The following is a 7,568-nucleotide window of genomic DNA, read 5'->3' as shown; positions in this document are numbered from 1 at the left end:
GTGTTTTCACAGTAAATGTACAGTTTCTGCTCGTTAGATGCAACTTTGACTGTTGGTAAAACACTTTGTTTTTAGGTCGGTCAGAAAAAAAACATCATGGTTTGGCATAAAGGAAACGAACAGCAGGATCCTGTGCTTCTGTTGCCTAAACTGAAGGAAACAAACCTTAAAACAAAGTGTTCACTCACATCATGAGTTTAATTTGAAACAGTCTGAGCATGTGACGAGCAGAAACTCAACATTTCCTGTGAAAATGTGTTTTTAAAAATCCATGAGGTGTGTCACAGGTGTAAACTGACACGTCGTCCCTGAACGTCCAAAACTGACGCAGGAGGGAACCCAGAGCGTTCTGACGTGTAGGCAGTGTTGGGCTCCTTACCTTAAACTGTAATATATTACTCATTACTCTTTTCAAAAGTAACATTACTTATTACTCCCTAATTGTTTTTCTCACCAAAATTCAGGTGTGTGTCTGTGTGAATGTCAGGGTGATCACCGCTGAGGTTAGGTAGCTCCTATTTACCTGGAGGTCTTCAGTTACCTGTGAGCAGTATTTCCCAGAGATCTGTCTGACAGACGGAGACTCACTCATGGAGCAACATTTCATCCACCACATATCCAACCACAAGCTTCATCACTTCGCTGTGTCTGCAGCTGTCCACCAGTAAAACCCAGTTTGGGTTGTTTAGCAAGTGCAGAGCTACAGCTGACCTCTGCCACCGAGGAGGGCTCACCTTTGGTGGGGTGTATTTCCTGGAGCCTTATGTTGTTGTGTTGTCAGTCGTAGTAGCCGAGGTGTTTCAGATCAGAGGTTCAGTTGAACGAGTGTTAGTCCAACGACCTGCAGCTGCAGAGTTCTTGTCATCTTTCCTCCTGACAGAATCTAAGTGACGAGAATATCCAGCTGCTGAGGTAAAAAGCTCACTGCTTTGTAACGTGCCGATTGCAATAACAAAAATGAGTCCGCTGATGTGACGGTGTATTTCAAGTCAGCAGTGACGTGATAACAAAAGTGACGTTGAAACCAGTTGTTTGGTTTTTGGGGTAACTGTGATATAACTGCAGACCACCTGCTTAACACTAAACACACACACACACACACACACACACACACACACACACGGGTAAAAATAAAGAGTGGAGGAATGTGAGTGGTGATAATCAGTCAGCAGAGATACCCTCTGTCACCTCTCTGCTTCACCATCATCATCATCATCATCAGCTGTTTACTGGAGGAGATTTTCTCACCTCATCTGAATCTGTGAAAATCAGCGTTCACCCGGTGCTCCTCTGTCCCGCTGCCAGAATCCAGAGCAGAATGAAATCATTTGGACTGCAGTCAGTGTGCAGCCGCTCTGTGCTCCTCACTGCAAACACAACGGACTCCTCCTTTCATAAACCAAAGTATCAGACAGTTCCTGCTGAAGGTGCCACATAACTCCAGAAACAACTGTCCATCCAATCGTCTGACCTGAAGCTGTGTCACTAATATTAGTTAAAACTTTGCAACCATCTGACTGATGACCATATCAGCTGTACTGCACAGTGTGTCCTGAGGGGGCGCCATGCTGCTGCAGTTACATTTTCATTTAGCTCACACTGGAAACTCCTAAACTCTCTCTCTTCTCACTCAGAGAGAAATCTACACACAAAAAATAAAATAAACAAATAGTTAAATTCAACATTAAAACCAAGTGTGTACTAATTTACTGTTGTCTCTGATGACAGTAGTGTGTATGTTCAGTGGTGACTGCGACAGCTCAGCCCGCCATCTTGCTTTTGATTGCTCCTTGTTTTTTTGTTGCCTCGTCTCAAGGGTGTGAACTCGAGTCACAGATCTAAAGACTTTCAACTTGACTTGGCAAAATTAAAAAAGACTTGGAACTCAACTTGGACTTTAACAGCAGTGACTTGTGACTTTACTTGGACTTCGACCTTTTGACGTCAGATTCAAGTTCATTTTATTATTATGATGAAACATAAAAACCAAATACTCTTTCACTTCTAAAAACTGCAAAATTAAAAGTTCTCAGTGCAGTAAAATCAATCAATCTAAAATAGAAAAGGATGATGAAGTGCAGTCAAAAGACGAGGCGAGCTCATGTGTGCTACAGTTCAACAGTCTGATCTCTGGAGGATAGAAACTGCTCCTCAGGCGTTTTGTCCTGCAGCAGAGGCACCTGAACCATGACGGCAGGAGAGAGGAGAAACTGTGGGAGGGATGAGAGGAGTCCTTCACTACTCTGTCTGCTCTGCAGATGCACCTCTGGCTGTAGATGTCCAACAGAGATGACAGCAGCGCGCCAGTGATCTTCTCTGCTGTTCTCTGCTTTGCAGTTCCCATACCAGGAAGTAATAGAGTATGTCAGGACACTCTACGGTGCCTCGGTAGAAGACAGTCATGGCTGGGCTGGGGAGATCTGCCTTTTTCAGTCTGTGGGGGAGATAGAGGTGCTGTTGGCCCTCTTTGACGACCAGAGATGATCCAAGAGGATGCTGGTCTGGTGTAGTCCTCCTGAAGTCAATAATCATCCCTCTTGTTTTGTAAGTCATGAGGGTGAGGATTGAGGATTTGCACCAAGTTGTCAGCTGCTCCACCTCTTTGCTGTGCTCTGACTCATCCTCGTTGCTGATGAGGCCCAGGACTGATGTATCGTCAGCAAACTTTTTCATGTGGTTTGAGGTGTACTGTGTTTTAGTCCAGGAGGCAGACACCATCTCAACATTTACGACTAGACTGAAGACTTTCCTCTTTGATAAAGCTTATAGTTAGGGCTGGCTCAGGCTTGTTTTGGACCAGCCCCTAGTTAGGCTGACATAAGCCTAGTCTTCCGGGGGACCTCCTATAATACACCTCCTATTATACACCTCCTGTAATACACTTCCTATAATACACCTCCCATAATACACCACCTATAATACACCTCCCATAATACACCACCTATAATACACCACATATAATACACCTCCTATTATACACCTCCTATAATACACCACCTATAATACACTTCCTATAATAGACCACCTATAATACACTTCCCATAATACACCACCTATAATACACCTCCTATAATACACCACCTATAATACACCTCCCATAATACACTTCCTATAATACACCACCTATAATACACCTCCTATAATACACCACCTATAATACACTTCCTATAATACACCACCTATAATACACCTCCCATAATACACCTCCTATAATACACCACCTATAATACACCTCCCATAATACACCTCCTATAATATACCACCTATAATACACCTCCTATAATACACCACCTATAATACACCTCCTATAATACACCACCTATAATACACTTCCTATAATACACCACCTATAATACACCACATATAATACACCTCCAATAATACACCACCTATAATACACTTCCTATAATACACCACCTATAATACACCTCCTTTAATACACCTCCCATAATACACCACCTATAATACACCACCTATAATACACCTCCTATAATACACCTCCTATAATACACCACCTATAATACACCTCCTGTAATACACCTCCTATAATACACCACCTATAATACACCTCCTATAATACAGCACCTATAATACACCACCTATAATACAGCACCTATAATACACCTCCTATAATACACCACCTATACTACACCACCTATAATACAGCACCTATAATACACCTCCTATAATACACCACCTATACTACACCACCTATAATACGCCTCCTATAATACACCTCCTATAATACACCTCCTATAATACACCACCTATAATACACCTCCTATAATACACCACCTATAATACACCTCCTATAATACACCACCTATACTACACCACCTATAATACGCCTCCTATAATACACCACCTATAATACACCACCTATAATACAGCACCTATAATACACCTCCTATAATACACCACCTATACTACACCACCTATAATACGCCTCCTATAATACACCACCTATAATACACCTCCTATAATACACCACCTATAATACACCTCCTATAATACACCACCTATAATACACCTCCTATAATACAGCACCTATAATACACCTCCTATAATACACCACCTATACTACACCACCTATAATACGCCTCCTATAATACACCTCCTATAATACACCACCTATAATACGCCTCCTACAATACACCTCCTAAAATACGCCTCCTATAATACACCTCCTATAATACACCTCCTATAATACACCACCTATAATACACCTCCTATAATACACCACCTATAATACACCATCTATAATACACTTCCTATAATAGACCACCTATAATACACCTCCAATAATACACCACCTATAATACACCTCCAATAATACACCACCTATAATACACCTCCTATAATACACCACCTATAATACACTTCCTATAATACACCACCTATAATACACCTCCCATAATACACCACCTATAATACACCTCCTATAATACACCTCCTATAATACACCACCTATAATACGCCTCCTACAATACACCTCCTAAAATACGCCTCCTATAATACACCTCCTATAATACACCTCCTATAATACACCACCTATAATACACCTCCTATAATACACCATCTATAATACACTTCCTATAATAGACCACCTATAATACACCTCCTATAATACACCACCTATAATACACTTCCTATAATACACCACCTATAATACACCTCCCATAATACACCTCCTATAATACACCTCCTTTAATACACCTCCCATAATACACCTCCTATAATACACCACCTATAATACACCTCCTATAATACACCACCTATAATACACCACCTATAATACACTTCCTATAATACACCACCTATAATACACCACATATAATACACCTCCAATAATACACCACCTATAATACACCACCTATAATACACCACCTATAATACACCTCCCATAATACACCACCTATAATACACCACATATAATACACCTCCTATTATACACCTCCCATAATACACTACCTATAATACACTTCCTATAATAGACCAGCTATAATACACCACATATAATACACCTCCTATTATACACCTCCTATAATACACCACCTATAATACACTTCCTATAATAGACCACCTATAATACACCTCCTATAATACACCACCTATAATACGCCTCCTATAATACACCTCCTATAATACACCACCTATAATACGCCTCCTACAATACACCTCCTATAATACACCTCCTATAATACACCATCTATAATACACTTCCTATAATAGACCACCTATAATACACCTCCAATAATACACCACCTATAATACACCTCCAATAATACACCACCTATAATACACCTCCTATAATACACCACCTATAATACACTTCCTATAATACACCACCTATAATACACCTCCCATAATACACCACCTATAATACACCTCCTATAATACACCTCCTTTAATACACCTCCTATAATACACCTCCTATAATATACCACCTATAATACACCTCCTATAATACACCACCTATAATACACTTCCTATAATACACCACCTATAATACACCTCCAATAATACACCACCTATAATACACCACCTATAATACACCTCCTATAATACACTTCCTATAATACACCTCCCATAATACACCACCTATAATACACCTCCCATAATACACCACCTATAATACACCACATATAATACACCTCCTATTATACACCACCTATAATACACTTCCCATAACACACCACCTATAATACACCTCCTATAATACACCTCCTATAATACACTTCCTATAATACACCACCTATAATACACCTCCCATAATACACTTCCTATAATACACCACCTATAATACACCACCTATAATACACCACCTATAATACACCTCCTATAATACACCTGAGTTCAGTTGTGCAGCAGTGTGAAGACAATAGAACCTACAAACACTGTGTTAGTTTACAGGAACATATCTCAGCTTTAACCTCCTCACTGAGTCACCTGCAGACGTCTGTAGTAAACCGTGTGCACGCCGCTCTGTGGTCATGAGGTGTGAGAGCTGTGTGCAGGTGTTTGTACATCTGAACGCTGATGGCCAGCTGATAGGAGTTGATATTTCGGTGTGTTACAGACTTCCTGTCGTTCCTCCTCAGGACCCTGTGATGTCTGCAGCTCTCTGAACGTGTCACCTTCTCTGGGTGGAAAATCACTGCTGTGAAGGTTGTCATGTGGGAGGAGGAGGAGGAGGAGGAGGAGGAGGAGGGGGGCACTTATCCCAACATTCCTGCCTGTTGTGGCCCATCGGTGTCACCAGGCTGCCGTTAGCTGTTAGCCGTTATCTCCCCCACGTGTCGGCGGGGACAAGGAGCTGCTGGATGGCCCCGGGCCCTGCAGAGCCTTGTATGGCCATGGCCCACTGGGAGAGGGACGATAAGCAGCTCACAGGCAGCTATGCAGCCATGTTTAGAACAATGTCTGTTTCTGTTAAATTTAGAGCAGTTATCGGACGCAGTTCTCCCTCCTGAACGCACTCTCTTCTCCTGCTGCTGCTGCGTCAGGACCAGAGGTGAGTACCGGCTCATAGGAGGGACAAAAAGGAGCAAAATTTGCTGAGTTTGTTCATAAGGAGCAGATTTCCACCCAGCTGTGGAGGAGAAGATGATGCTGTGCTTCTGTGGGGATGCTCTGATGTGGTGGGGATGTAATAACACTGTAGTGATGTAGTGATGTAGTCACACTGTAGTGATGTAATAACACTGTAGTGATGTAGTCACACTGTAGTGATGTAATAACACTGTAGTGATGTAGTCACACTGTAGTGATGTAATAACACTGTACTGATGTAGTGATGTAGTCACACTGTAGTGATGTAATAACACTGTAGTGATGTAGTCACACTGTAGTGATGTAATAACACTGTACTGATGTAGTCACACTGTAGTGATGTAGTGATGTAGTCACACTGTAGTGATGTAGTGATGTAGTCACACTGTAGTGATGTAATAACACTGTACTGATGCACTGATGTAGTCACACTGTAGTGATGTAATAATACTGTACTGATGTAGTGATGTAGTCACACTGTAGTGATGTAATAACACTGTACTGATGTAGTCACACTGTAGTGATGTAGTCACACTGTAGTGATGTAATAACACTGTACTGATGTAGTCACACTGTAGTGATGTAGTGATGTAGTCACACTGTAGTGATGTAATAACACTGTACTGATGTAGTCACACTGTAGTGATGTAGTGATGTAGTCACACTGTAGTGATGTAATAACACTGTACTGATGTAGTGATGTAGTCACACTGTAGTGATGTAATAACACTGTACTGATGTAGTCACACTGTAGTGATGTAGTCACACTGTAGTGATGTAATAACACTGTACTGATGTAGTCACACTGTAGTGATGTAGTGATGTAGTCACACTGTAGTGATGTAGTCACACTGTACTGATGTAGTCACACTGTAGTGATGTAGTGATGTAGTCACACTGTAGTGATGTAATAACACTGTACTGATGTAGTGATGTAGTCACACTGTAGTGATGTAATAACACTGTAGTGATGTAGTGATGTAGTCACACTGTAGTGATGTAGTCACACTGTAGTG

The 7,568-nt window shown here is 41.3% G+C and overlaps 1 protein-coding gene and 1 long non-coding RNA gene across 2 annotated transcripts in view; one reads left to right on the top strand and one right to left on the bottom strand.

Annotated features, from left to right (window-relative positions):
- Nucleotides 1–3,244: 3,244 nt before the first annotated feature.
- Nucleotides 3,245–5,834, bottom strand: LOC125885840 (uncharacterized). Its single transcript, XR_007448943.1, has 5 exons — nucleotides 5,725–5,834; nucleotides 5,532–5,654; nucleotides 4,647–4,915; nucleotides 3,373–3,498; nucleotides 3,245–3,302 (listed from the first exon to the last, which is right to left on the bottom strand). It is a non-coding gene; the product is annotated as an uncharacterized LOC125885840 (long non-coding RNA).
- A 465-nt stretch (nucleotides 5,835–6,299) lies between these two features.
- slc8a1a (solute carrier family 8 member 1a) overlaps nucleotides 6,300–7,568 on the top strand; it is a 38,155-nt gene continuing 36,886 nt past the window's right edge. Inside the window, exon 1 of the mRNA XM_049571892.1 lies at nucleotides 6,300–6,514. The gene's annotated coding sequence lies outside the window, so the exon portion shown is untranslated. The remainder of the gene's footprint in view (nucleotides 6,515–7,568) is intronic.

The sequence above is a fragment of the Epinephelus fuscoguttatus genome, linkage group LG3 (assembly GCF_011397635.1).
Source record: "Epinephelus fuscoguttatus linkage group LG3, E.fuscoguttatus.final_Chr_v1".
NCBI classification, from domain to species: domain Eukaryota; kingdom Metazoa; phylum Chordata; class Actinopteri; order Perciformes; family Serranidae; genus Epinephelus; species Epinephelus fuscoguttatus.
Note: the sequence above shows the minus strand (reverse complement) of the source record. Positions and strands in the feature narration are given on the sequence as shown.